The following is a 13,458-nucleotide window of genomic DNA, read 5'->3' on the forward strand; positions in this document are numbered from 1 at the left end:
AGATTTAAGGGGGGCTTTTTGGTTGTCGGCTGTTCTTTCTTTGATGTTAAATTGTTTCCTTAGAGTTTCTGGTCGTTGTTCATGGGATTACTCACGGATACATGGCACATCTTTTCCACTTCCTTCTCGTGTTTGCTTGGGTTCTACTGTCATATCAAAGCCATATGACAGCAGTTCGTCTTTTGCTGCAACCACTCCACTTAATATTGACACAATTATATTCCCATACCCAATTATTGCCTTTAATACCTTCACATGCACCTTTGACGTTTTCATACTCGCACAATCAATCATTACTCCAGACACTGCCTAAAACAAGACCTGGTTGTATTCCCATACTAACTCATTACCCATCATAAAGGGGCCTGGGTCCAAAATACCTTCAGCTATCCCTCTGCAAATACCTCCGCTCGAGCTCTTCGCTCCTCTACCTCTAACTCCCTCGGGTCAGTCGTTTTTCAAAGAAACGAGCTGGGGGTAGATCTCTGTCTTCAGCTGGGGCCTCCCTCTGGAACAGCCTCCAGGCCACTCTAAAACTTGAGAACCATCTCTGGTTCCGGAAGCACCTCAGGACCTTCCTCTTTTCTTCTGCCTTCGCTCCCCCTCTCCCCTGCTGATCTGTTCTCTCTTGGCACTGTGCACCTGGCCACCCTATGTCCTCCGGGCCCAGGTACCTGCTCACCCTGCCACCCTCACGCACTGCCTCCGGGCCACCCCTTGCACGTAGGTCGGTATCTATACCCATACAGCTCCACCCTTTTTCTTCCTGCACTTATCAGACCTACCCCGTCTGCTGCCTTAAACCTAGCACTTGCAAATTGCTGGCTGCACTACCATTGTTTGTTGCCTTTATTATGTATTTATTGTTATTTATCTGTTTCTCCTCTGCTTCGCACTTTCCACTTCTCCCCCCCCCCCCTTCCATGCACTCCCCCCATGCACTTGTGCGTTCTCAATCTCACTGGGCCTAGTAAGATCGCTGTTTTGTTCTCCCCTGTTCCCCTCCCTTGCCTTGTCACGCTCTGAAACAATGGTGTACGAGTGCAAAATATCAATATCATATCACACCCACTTTTGACCACATTATTTATACTCACACACCGTGTATCCGAGTCACAATATTTATCACACACATACTTGAGGCACTTCCCGCTTCCTTGGCCATGATTAGTGGCCTGCCACATTTTCATTCCTACTAATGGACTGTACAGTCAGGTTGGCTGTCAAACACACTAACCTATAGTCAACGTTCTCCAACCCACCAATGACCCATTATACAGTCACACCGACGTGTTGCCCTGTTATACTGGTGTGAAAGAACGCAACCTCTAAGAGCGGAAGAGCCTGTGCTTTTTTAATCAAACAACGCTGGTAGCTCTGTCTCTGAAAGAGTGGTCTGCTAACAAGACCCCCTCTTTCATAATGCTCCATGCAAGAAAAACAGTGCACACATGTGACTTTGATGAGCAGGACTACCGACACCACCTCAGCTGCTTTGTGGTTCGGCAACATGGCATTCTCAAAGTCACATGTGCATTTCTGCCAGCAACAATTGGAACCAAATGTGCTGCAGTCAGGATCTGCCTTTAAGCGTGGGCAACCCCTAGCCTGAATTAAATAATGCAATTGTGAGCCTCAGATCTGTGGCAGATGACAAATATAAATATAAACCATGTCGGACTGTGAACATGGTGATCTCTGGGACTCACAAATACTAGCCAAAAACCTATTGAGGTCATTTTATTATCACAATGCTTACTTGTGGATGTGATGGTCAGGAGGCTTTTGTGCATTTACTTTCTGGACTAAGTTTCACACAAAACAGACTATGTTGGCTCTACACCACCAAAATCCTTTGTTTTCCCCAGGAAATAGATGTCAACTTTAAGGACAACAGCAACTGAACCCAGGGGTGACGGGGTGGGGGAAGGGGGAGAGCATCCATGTGTCAGAGGGCAGGTTCTGCCAGGCCAAAGGACATCAAAACTGGCTGGTAATTAACAGAGACCCTTGGATATAGGCAGACGGGGAAGTGGCAGAGTAGAGTAGCCCAAGAAAAGACTTTCCAGTTAGAGATGGGATCCACCATCTTAAACTTTACTAGGTCTCCCAAACTTCCTATCCCCCTCACAATTTCCTGCAGAAAAAGCACTCTGAATAGGACATCACCAGGCTCAAGATTATGAACACAACAGACAGGATTGGACCCTTTACAAAAGACTAGAAGGGAAACAATCCACATTGGACCATATGAGGGGCGAGGGGAAAGAGACCATCCTGATACTGGATTTGTCTGTGACCACTTGAAGGATCTATCTGGCGCCTAGTTGGGAGTTGTAATAGGTCGGGAAAGTTTTAATAGTTTCATGTTTATCTCAAAGTCAGAACTACTGTTCCCGTAACTCTACAACTCAAGCCCTATACTTTAACAGAAAGGCATAGAGGGTGCTCGACAGAAGGTCAAGATGTCTCAAATTAAATAAAATCCTCTGTTCCGAATCCTACTGTAACCTAATCACTTTCCCCATTGTGGTGAATGTGGAAATGTCATCTCTCCCTCTCCGAGGAAACTCTCCTACCATATGGCCAGGGAAGGGCAGTCACTACCTGGGGGTGGCTGCCTGAGGGAGGACCATATGTTTGGAGGCAACCCTCGTGGGAGGGAAGGAGACTCACTGGCAGGAACATGGCATCCCCCTCCCCACTCAAGGAGTAACACCAACCCCTTGAATTCCTAAACCTGTATGGTCTTTTGTGATATAGATCCACTCCGTCCACTTTGCATTGACAGTAGGGCTCTTTCCTATACGTTTTGTAAAATGACTGGGAAGACCACTAAAGCAATACAGAGCGCTGAAGCTGCAGAGCTAGAGACACTATAGTGGTTGGATGGATCGGATAGGTGCTGGGACATTTCAAACCCCGGCACTGCAAGGAAAATGGAGAACCACTATACCTGGCGCGGGTTGTGAAGCTTGAAGAAGCCAGCAGTAGCAGGGAGCAGAAGCACTCTACCCGTGCAGTCACTCTACCCGGCGCAGTCACGAGAAGCTCAGAGGTCAAAGGTATGCTGCACAGAGACCTGCAGCAAGAGACGCTGTGGAGAGGTGGCCACACAGAGTGGGTACTGGAGAGAAGACGGGACGCCAACAGACGGAGGACGTGCCCCGCAGGAAAAACCAAAGAACGCCGAAGCTGCCACAAGAGAACGGTGAGTACAGAGAGGGGAATGGGACACCCGGTTGATTTGCAGCGTATACTGCATAGCAAGAAAATACAGTGATAATTACAGGGGGAACCTGAGAAAGGGAGCTGGGACGCCGAGTGCATTACGGAATGAAACCTATGAAAGGGGGATTGAAGACGCAGTGTCTGAATGAGGCAGACTGTTACATGTGGAGGAAGTCCTGGCAGGAGAGTATACCAGGCAACCTGTTGCGAGTCTGGGACCTGCACCCAATCATAAAGTGAACATTGTGAACGCCCTTTAAACTTTATTTTCTAGTTTAGCATTTAAGGGTCAGGTTAGGATTTTGGACAGAGGACAGAGAACCCTTTTTTTTTTTGACATTCGAACCCTGACATCTTTTAGTTTTGTTCAGGCAGGGAAACCCCTTGTAGCGATAAGGCAAGTTAGGTCTTTCTCCAACCCTCTCTTCTTTAATAAACGTCTATAGCAACCATCACAATGCCCATGCGTCTTACTCCTGATTCTTTACACTTTCCACTAACAACAAATCAAAGGCTTTAGGGATCCAACCACAGAAAGGGATGGTTGTTGACTTCTCCCCAAACCCTATCCCACTTCATCATATTCCTTAGCCTATGTTTACAGTTCAGGTGGTACAGTTATTAGTGGCTGGAATGTTATACAGGTCCTCCAGCCCAGGCCTCTGCATCTTGTCCCAATCTGTGTTTTTTTAGTTCTCCGCTAAGGGAGGGTTTCATTCCTTCATGGTTACCACTCTGGTTCCTTTCAGTTCCCCACCCCTACTCCAGGGAGTTCCTCCTCCTCACCCCCATGTGGAAGCTCTTTCAGTCTCACCACCAAGGGGGGCTTCACTTCTTACCCCTCTTGCTCTGTTCTTTCAGTCCCTCCCCACTCTGGATTGTCTCTTTCCAACTTCTCCCTACTCTAGCATTTCTCCTTTCTTGCCACTCTGGGGGATCCCCCCCTTCTCACTCCGCCCCTTTAGGGTTCCTTCCTTCTCTCCTCTCTATGGGGCATTCCTTCTCTCTCCCCCTCCTCGTTCTTCAGTCTTCCCTTCTCATACTGGGTTTTCATTCGTCCCTCCCCTCTTTGGGACGTTTCTTCTTTCGCTCTACAGGTTACAGCTTTCTCTCATCTTATTCCCCACTCTGCGGTTCATCTCTTTCTTGCTCCCTGCTCTGGGGTTCTTTCAGCCTTTCCTGTGCTACCTTGCTCCTCCTACCTCTCCAGCGAAGCCACTGTGTACCCGATTGGTGTAATCGGTGCTCCTTGGAAAGGATGCTGGGTTGGTTCGGCTTTCCTCTTCGCAAAGCCGCTTAAGCGACTTCAACCCCGGCGCTCTGCCTCCGCTACCCCAAAGGTGAATGTATGCCAGTCGGTCCATGGAGGTTTGACCTTATGATTGGAATTGCTGCTGCTATGCAGTAGTGTGGGGCCGAGTTGGAGTTTTATCCACTACACATTCCTTTTACTCCTGCACAGCAGGAGTCATTTCGTCACAACTGGCACCCCCACTAATATTGTACTCTCACTCCCACACTACTTTGTGGCCATTTCATACTATCACCGAACCACACTCATGTGATGCTCTCAAACCCACTCAAGTAACCCAGGAGCATCAGCTTCTTGATCAGGGGAATCTGTGACGGACCGCATCTTCAAAAGGAGCACCCTTCAAAAGAATAAATTAAAAAAAAGAGGCTAGCTCTGGAACAAGTACGAAGCATATGCAATGTAAAGGTTCATGCGAGATATATGTGCAAGAAAAGAGTTGGGATTTTTTTTAATTATTTTTTAGAGCGATGCATCCAAAAGCTACAGAAAACTATTGTTTGATGCTGTGGCTCTTAAGGCACACTGATCAAACTATGTGCCGGGCATGAAAAGAAAGGGGGAAAAGTACAAATGGATAGTGAATGCAGGACCCCGACATTCATTGAGGGGAACTTAGAGATACACAAACAAAACATGACCTTTAAAATGCCACTCAATGAACGGAGTCAGAATTGGGCAACATCCGTCCATGTGTTTTGAGAAGGTGCCTACCATTTTTAGTTACATAGACAATTTGGCTGGGCAATTAAAATTCCGAGTGTGTGACTAAGAATGAAATATGTACAAGGAAAGTATTTCAAGCTGGAAGATGCAGAGAACTGTGGCGATGTGATGAACTGTCAGGATCAATTTACCTATGACAAATAATAAAACTGTTCTATAGTAGTTTACAAAAGGAGTGTGGGAGACCCTCTGCTAGGAACGAACATGGGTCAAATACCCTGTTCTATTGAATTTCCTCCACTCAGGAGGGTCTAAAACCACGTTCTAGCTCATTGCATCCTTCACGGAGGAGAAATGTCCATTTGCATTTCAGTCTTTGTCCCACCCACAAGGGCAGTCCAGCACTGAAATGCTAGGCAACTCTCCTCCACACAAGAGTACCATCAGCAACTCCAGACACGTGTTTCGCCCTAGTTGGGCCTCATCAGTGAGGTGAAGCCAAGCCTCTCTAAGACACGGTGAGCAAGGGGTCCACGTCTGGATTTCCAAAAGTTACAAAGGAGTGTGGAAGTCTGAACATGGGTCAAATACCCTGTTCTATGGACGTGGACCACTTGCTCACTATGTCTTAGAGAGGTTCACCTTCATCTCACTGTATCTGACCCATGTTTGTTCTCAGTAGAGGGGCTCCCACACTCCTTTGTATCATGGTAGGCTAGAGCCTTTGGCTGCTGTTTGAGAACCATGACTGATGAGCAGTGGATTTGCGGATCACACTGGCTGGCATGGTGCACAGTTCACCGACGGACAGTTAAGCTTTATTGGCAGAGGGGAAAGTTGTTAGAAAATTGGTAAGTGATCAGATGTGGTATGCAGGTGCTTCCACCCCGATGCCGGGCATGCTGTACAAGAGAACTTGCAAAATTTGGGTTGGTCCCTTTTTCAAATTAATCCTTAATATCTGGGACAGTATTAAGTGGATCCCAAGAGATCAGTCTTTTTTTTCACAAGGAGGCATGCAATGCCTGGCATCCACCTAAAAGACACGGAGGCCTGTTAAATACGCAAAAATGTAAAAAATAGAAGAAAAGAAAGATGCATAGGAAGAAAAGACAGCAGAAAAGTGTGAGCACCTTGACAAGTTAGTTAAGAAGTGCCGTCGAGTTCGATAGTTGGATCTAATGCAGTGCCAATGATAAATTCCCTCCCTGTTCCTATTGTGGAGGTTGAGCCGAGCAGTACGGAAGTAAAAGATGGACTCTAATAGGATATCCACTATCAACCCATTCAGTAAGGGTGCACTATGCCCTGCTTCAGCTCCACCACAAGCATCATCTGTTCTTGCCCCCAAAATACCCACAATTGGGCCAGTAAAAACATCAAGGGATCAGAATTATTGACAGTAGTATTGAAATTACTGGCAAAGATAAAGTGGATACTTAATGATTTTGACTTTATCGAACAGCTGAATGGAAAAGGAGGGAAATTAACATATCTACACTGCTGTTTGGCCGAAACAGCTTCCATGGTAGACTCCAATAAATTGACATTTACCTCACTCGGATATGTACTTGAAACCAAGTCCCCTGATGAAGCATTGCCTAGTTATTGCGACAGGTGCACAAAGGAACTCAACAGGGTGCAAGTGGAAACCAAAACTGAGATTGGGCACACAAACATCTGAACTTTCAAGGTTGGGAATGGCGCAAGAGCGTTCTTCCTCAACAGTGGATGCCCCTTAAATGAAGTTTAAAATTAATCAGCTGGAACACTAGAGGCCACCGACATTTGTGTCCTGAAGAGAGATCCCTCTTGTTATTGTTGGAGCAGGATATATTAAGGTTTCAGAAGACTTGGGCCACTGACATGGTGTATATCGAAGGGTTTATAATACATTAAGTTCCAGCAAAATAGGGTGTATTGGGAAGCCCATATGGTGGCCTTATGATTGATCCTAGGCAAACCTGAAGTTCTGAGTTGCTAACCACCATCTCTAATAACTACAATGTTATGGCTGTAGAAATTAAGGACGGGGGCGAAAAGTAAATGTATGCTTTTGATAAATGTATACAACCCCCCCCCCACAGGGGGGCACTGTACCGAGGGTATTTTCACATATATAGACGCAGTTTGAGCTGACTGGGGAGGTGCTGTTGACCATGACCTTGTGTTGGTGGGCGGGGATCTTAATGTGTACTGTCAGTATAAAGACCAGTGCTCTCCTTTTAGGAACATTTGCCCTGAGTGCATAATTACACAGGAAAAAGTAAATAGACATGGTAATCAACGGGTTACCTTCCTTAGAGAATTGGAGCTAGTACTCTTGAACGGCAGAGTTAGAGGGGATACACCGGGAAAGGAGACTTGGGACAAGTGGCCAAAGTTGGGCAATACTTGACTACCTATTTGGTAGCAATGCTATACTAGAATATAAGAACTTGAGGCTATGTCAAATGCCCACAGTGACCCCTTTCCACGAAGGCTAACCTTGCAGCTCCCCCTTGAATCTCTTCCAGAATGTAGAATTAAAAGATATTTTTCCCCAGCCACTATAGCAACCATATAACATTGCTCAGGAGCCATTATCGGCAGGGCCACTTTTGTTGTAAATAATCTCGATATGGCCTGTTGGTACGCTTTTAGAGCCTGCAGTGCGGACGAGATGAAGAGCTGGATAAGTGCTCTCACCTCTGACATAGCGTCTGTCCGTTGTGGCCGGTCTGTGGTAGTTGGTAGTTGCACCACTAAGCCTTTCGATATCGAAATTCGCAACACAGGAAGAGTAATGCACATGGAGAATGGAGATACGAGAAAGATTGAGCAATCTGGTCCCGAGGTTCACTGTGAATAAAAAAAAAAGAAGAAGAATAGATATCGATGTTGGCTAAAAAGCTGGAAATTCCCAGTGAGAAACACAGTGGCAGCGGATGATAGGTGTCCTCCGTGGGAAAAACACAAGGTCAATATCGCAACTATTATCCGCTGCCAAAGGACCTCGGTAACATCAAAATATCAACCCTATTAGTGAACGAGCTTGGTTGGATTTTATTGGTGGAATGATGAAATCCACATCTATGTCCCCGCTACCCAGATTATGGGGAACTCTGAGCGATGGCCGTTCGATACTTCCCTTCAGATCATAAAACTGTTGCTATTAATAATCTAAAGAACTCTAAGGCTCCTGGGCCCCAATGGGCTTGCCAACGCAGCCCATAAAAAGGACCCTGAAAGAAGGGCTCCTTTTCTGGAGGTCTTGTTTGATGGGGTCAGCCCACAATACCGGCCAGAATGCGCCAGTCCATACTTATTCTTGTCTACAAAAAGGATGACAGGAGTTTGCCGAAAAATTACATATTGCTGTCCATGTTGGACGTGACGGTTAGTTGTTCTCGGGCTTGGTCCTGAGGAAGATTCAGGCTTGGGTAGCATCCAAAAACATTCTTTACGACCGTCAGACCGGTTTACAGCCTGGTTCATCTACGATCCACAAAATTTGATTTTTGGATCGTCTTATCCTTGAGTCTGCAGAAAAAGAAGCCTGAGCCTAACACATAAAATTTGTCGAATTTAGGTCAGCCTTCGATCTTGTGAATAGGACAATGCTCTGGGAGAAAAAGGCCCTGGGTAGTCCTGGGTGGATTCTTACTATTATCCAGAGCCTACAAAGAGATACGAGTGCCAGAATTCGATTTAATAATGATGGTAGGGGGACTTCACCTCCACAGTGAAGCAGGCGAGTCAAGCATAGTTGTGTGATGTCTCCCCTGCTATTTAATCTATACAATGCAGATCTCCCTGAGCGGATGCAGGTCAGTTCAAATTGTCCAGCTAGGATCGAGAGGACGAGGGGTGCCAGCATGTTCTATGCCTACGCCCTCACCATTTTCGATCACAACCTTTCTAGATGTAGATCTATGTTTGAGGAACTGGCTAACTACGCGAGGGAGAATGATCTCGTAGTCAACATTGAAAAAAAATCAAGACACTGTTGCTCTCCAGTAAGAGAGTGAACAGAGAAATGTTGTCCTGCAAACTGGGGAATGTGGATTACATAGACCATTACCCTCATCTTGGGTTGGAGATGAGCACAGAGAGCAATTATCACTACATCATTTCTATTAAGAAAGGAAAAGCTGCTCTATTAACTCACCATTTTTGCAGGTTTGCACACCAGACCGCAGGCTACTCTCTTGAAGGCATATTCATTTTATGCAAGAAGTGCTTCGGCCCAGCTATTTTATTCAGTCTTGAAGCACTGAGAAAGAAGGACTTGAGCTGGCTCAACTGTGTGGAGGCAGTTTTCTGGAGGAAGACATTGAAACTCAGACCATCAGCAATATATGGAATTGCTGCATTTAGTACTTGGTTTAATTTCATTAGGTGGTCAGGTGGAAAGAAAGAGGGAAGAATTGTATTTAGAGGCTAAGATGTCACCCACATGCCCCATTTTGAAAATATTGGGTACTAACTGTGGGAGGGATTGTCTCACTGGTGGCGACAGTTTTGATGATCTTGCAATGACCACATTTAAAAACTATAAATTGGTACCCAAACTGGAAAACAACGTGCGGCTATCAAGAACTAAAATGCTTGTTCAAAGCCAAATATGAACTATAGGATTGGAACAAAAAAATCTCCCTCAGTTTCAGTACATATTACCCTTTTTAAGGTTTGGAAGCACATAGGAAAATTAGTATATATTGGAACAAATGTATTTAGATACTGATTCATAATGTGCAATTGAACGTTAACTGTCAGATGAATACTTAGTCATCTGCACATTGCTTATTCGCACAGGTCTATGAACTGTATTGAAATTTCTAATTGCACATATTAGAATACTATTAGTCTAGTGTGGAGAGTGTATAATTTGGTTTACAATAATTAACACATTTATGTATTTGTACATATATGCACATATGTTGATTCCTTAAAATTGCACTGCATCTCATCTATTTGCCTACTATTAAACATGGCATAAGAGTTTGCCAAATGCAACATGAGTAGTATTAATGTGTATTTTATAACTATTTCTGGGTTTTTATGAAGGAGTTGAACCATCTGAAAGTTATTTTATCTCTATGCCTTTATCCCTTAAGATGTTAAACTGCGTATGACGATCTTTTAGGATATGTTATGTTGTTTGAAAATGTGTGTACATTTAAGGGTTGATTGTTAAAATATGTATGAATGGTTTGTAAAACGTAATTTTGACAAATTACAATATATAATAAAGTAGATCTGTCCCGGATTGACAGGTTGTCTGTCCCACAAACACCCTCTCCGGTACAGGGGAAAGTCCAAACTTTCTTTGGGCCTGATCAAAGCCAGTCCAGCTCTCTCTCCCACTTTTGTGTGAAAGTTGAGATAAGGACAGCAAAGCGGCGTACCCAGAGGTCTGTGAAAAAAAACATTTTCCTGTATTACAAGAGCACTGCAATTGCGGGGGAGGGGGGGAGGGGGGCTGGTAGAAACGGCTTTGTCACTTAAAAATGAGAATGGTGTGGGACGATTAATGCGAGGATACATAATGCCGCATGTGAATGAACCGTGCGCACTGAAAACGGTTTCTGATGCACTACCACGTCTAAAGTATCTCGAGAAACCAAAGTATCTCGAGAAACCATTGTGTACCGTTGTGTTGACTTCAACTACCAAGCTCCCTTGCCAATTGGGTTAGTGGTGAAGAATCTGGGTAGTTTTAGTACAAAACATCACGAGGACCACATATCAATGCATCCCGGGTGGAAAGGGGATTTTCTCAGGTCAGCCACATTTCCCATAAACTTTCTAACGTTTGCATTCAGTCAATCAGTATTAGAAGCAGAACTGCAAACCCAGTACCGAATGCTGTGACGCCCTCCGTCCCCAATTCTGGGCAGTCGGCACTATGCGCTCCTGCTCGCCTCCGTTCTACAGCCAGGCCGAGACGTCTTCGGTGCTGCCTCTATCCAAATCTGAACCTGGTGCCTTAATAAACGATGATTCTGACCGTTCTGGCTGACTCACGTTTTGTCGCTGACGCTGTTCCCTCCTCTGCCACATAAACCTAAAGGCCACCATTTAAACTACAGGGTTTGCAACTATATAACTCACCAGAAACTGGAGCATTTTCAAATTCACGGGACAGAACTCTAGTGACAAAAAGTTAGTGCCTAGTTCACATGCGAGAAACGGACCTTCTGAACGATCCGCCGGCTCTTCATCACGTGGGTTACACGTTCGGACGTGTCTGGTAAGTCACGTGCATTAGGTTGCGCACTTGATCAACTCCTTCTTCTTCTTTGCAAGGCGTGGTCGTGGCACAAGCGGGAAGTTGGAAACGCTAGTGGCCGAGAGTTGACCATGCCTCCGTTACCAAGTGAATTTGGCTTACAGTCAGCCTCAAAGCTATAGCATACTTGGTTGTTATTTTAGTGGAGGGGGCAATTTGGTTTGTATCGAGCAGGGGGTATTTCGGTATATTTTGAGCATCCATTTTGTGCAGTGGGACAGAGCACTGGCATTTCACCGTTCCCAGGGGAATTTCCAATGTACCAGTTTTGCCGTAATGCTGGTAGTTTTTTATTCCCCTCTTTTTTCTGTCCTGCCCGTTGGAGAGTGATATTTTGGGGATTTCTTATGTGCAACACATAGCTCTCAACCATTTATGTTGCAAAGGCGGGTAAAAACACCCGATTTTGATTTTGGAGGGTGAGAGCCCATTGAAATGAATGGGCGTGCAGGAGACTTGGCGGGGGAGTCAGCTCTTTACAAGGTGGGTGACACCCGCCAAAAGCATGTGAGTTGAGAGCTATGGCAACAGAGAGGGGAGATGTGTTTTGTTCAGTGGGTTATATATACTTGACTATTTATAGCGCTGGTCACTGGGCTGGATTTTGCTGCATCTGAGACCCGATAAAATGTACCTCCACCATTCTGGCTTGCCTAAGCCCCTGTCTCGCCACTTTCCATGCGTGGTCACAGAGAGTAAGTGCTCTTCCTTCTGGATGTACTCTATTGCAGTGTCTGCAGCCCGCTTTGGTTGAGCAGAGCTCTGCCAGGTCAGTTCTTCGACAACGATTAGTGAGTGTTCCTCCCCTTGGCAGCATGCCATGTGCATAGCTCTCAACCATTTGTGTTGCAAAGGCGGGTGAAAACCCCCGATTTTGTTTTTGGCAGGTGTGAGCCCATTGACGCAAATGGGCATGCAGGAGGCTTGGCAAGTGAGTCAGTTGTTTTCAAGGTGGGTGACACCCGCCAAAAGCGTGTGAGTGGAAAGCTATGCATGTGTTGTTGCAAGACAGAGCTGGAGTCCTCTGCCGGCCCTCCACACTGTGATTTAACGAGTGAGTCTCTGTCCCTCGGAGTGAAGCTAAGGACTCGTCTTGGTGATCTGTTTTGCACACACTAACGAATTAGTGCCTGCCTCACACCATCACCTTCACAGTCACCAAGGGATAGAGTGTTTAACACAGACGTGTGGTGGACTGTGAGAGATGGCTCTACCCTACAGCAACACATGGCTGACTGGTCCATGGGGAAGTAATCTGATGGTGTGGCTCAGTGAGCTTTAATGTGTTTAATGAATGACCTGACACCATGCCAGACCATTCATTAATTGATTGATTGATCAACGTGCTTAGATCGCTGAGCCCTGCCCATCAGCCTCACTGAATGAAACTGATCACAAAAATGGACGTAATGATTTCCGTTAATGAGCACACACTTTAGTTAAGTGGTCCAGCCAGACAGATTCTGAGATATTCTCCAACTCAAGTGCTTTAACACGTTACGATGTGGGAGGAATTTGATTGTTCACACAATCCGACGGTGGCATTCATTGCAAAATAATGGCAACTGTTTTGATGTTAAATATTATTTTTAAACAGTTTTACAATTGCTTTTATTTTTTTGGTGTATATATTTGCCCATGCTTCCTGTCCCCACCCTGCCTCTTGCAATTGGTTGGAACAATCAGGTGTGTCTCTGCCTAGGTTCCTGGCAGCCATTTCCACTTGCCTTTTTTCAATATTTCTGCTGCACCTGTGTGACCTCTCCCCTGCCCCATGTTGCTGATTGGCTGTTTCCCTCCAGGAGGAAGGCTCTTAACCACACCCCCTATGGCAGCCCAAGTCCCGTGCATCCACTTTGAATAAGGGCCCCAAGGCAAAGGGCAGCCTCCAAAGAAGCAGCTCCAGTCCGTGTTCTCCTGAGAAGCCAGTAGCCAGCCGTCAACCAGCAGCAACTGACAAGATAAGTGTGGTCTG

The 13,458-nt window shown here is 45.7% G+C and overlaps 1 long non-coding RNA gene across 1 annotated transcript in view; it reads right to left on the minus strand.

Annotated features, from left to right (window-relative positions):
• Nucleotides 1-11,521, minus strand: part of LOC138513697 (uncharacterized) — a 118,440-nt gene extending 106,919 nt beyond the window's left edge. Inside the window, exons 1-2 of the long non-coding RNA XR_011281796.1 lie at nt 11,306-11,521; nt 9,360-9,511 (exon numbers count right to left, since the gene is read on the minus strand). This is a non-coding gene — a long non-coding RNA (uncharacterized lncRNA). The remainder of the gene's footprint in view (nt 1-9,359; nt 9,512-11,305) is intronic.
• Nucleotides 11,522-13,458: the final 1,937 nt, after the last annotated feature.

This window comes from Ambystoma mexicanum, chromosome 12, assembly GCF_040938575.1.
Source record: "Ambystoma mexicanum isolate Mex_15411 chromosome 12, UKY_AmexF1_1, whole genome shotgun sequence".
In the NCBI taxonomy this organism is placed as follows: domain Eukaryota; kingdom Metazoa; phylum Chordata; class Amphibia; order Caudata; family Ambystomatidae; genus Ambystoma; species Ambystoma mexicanum.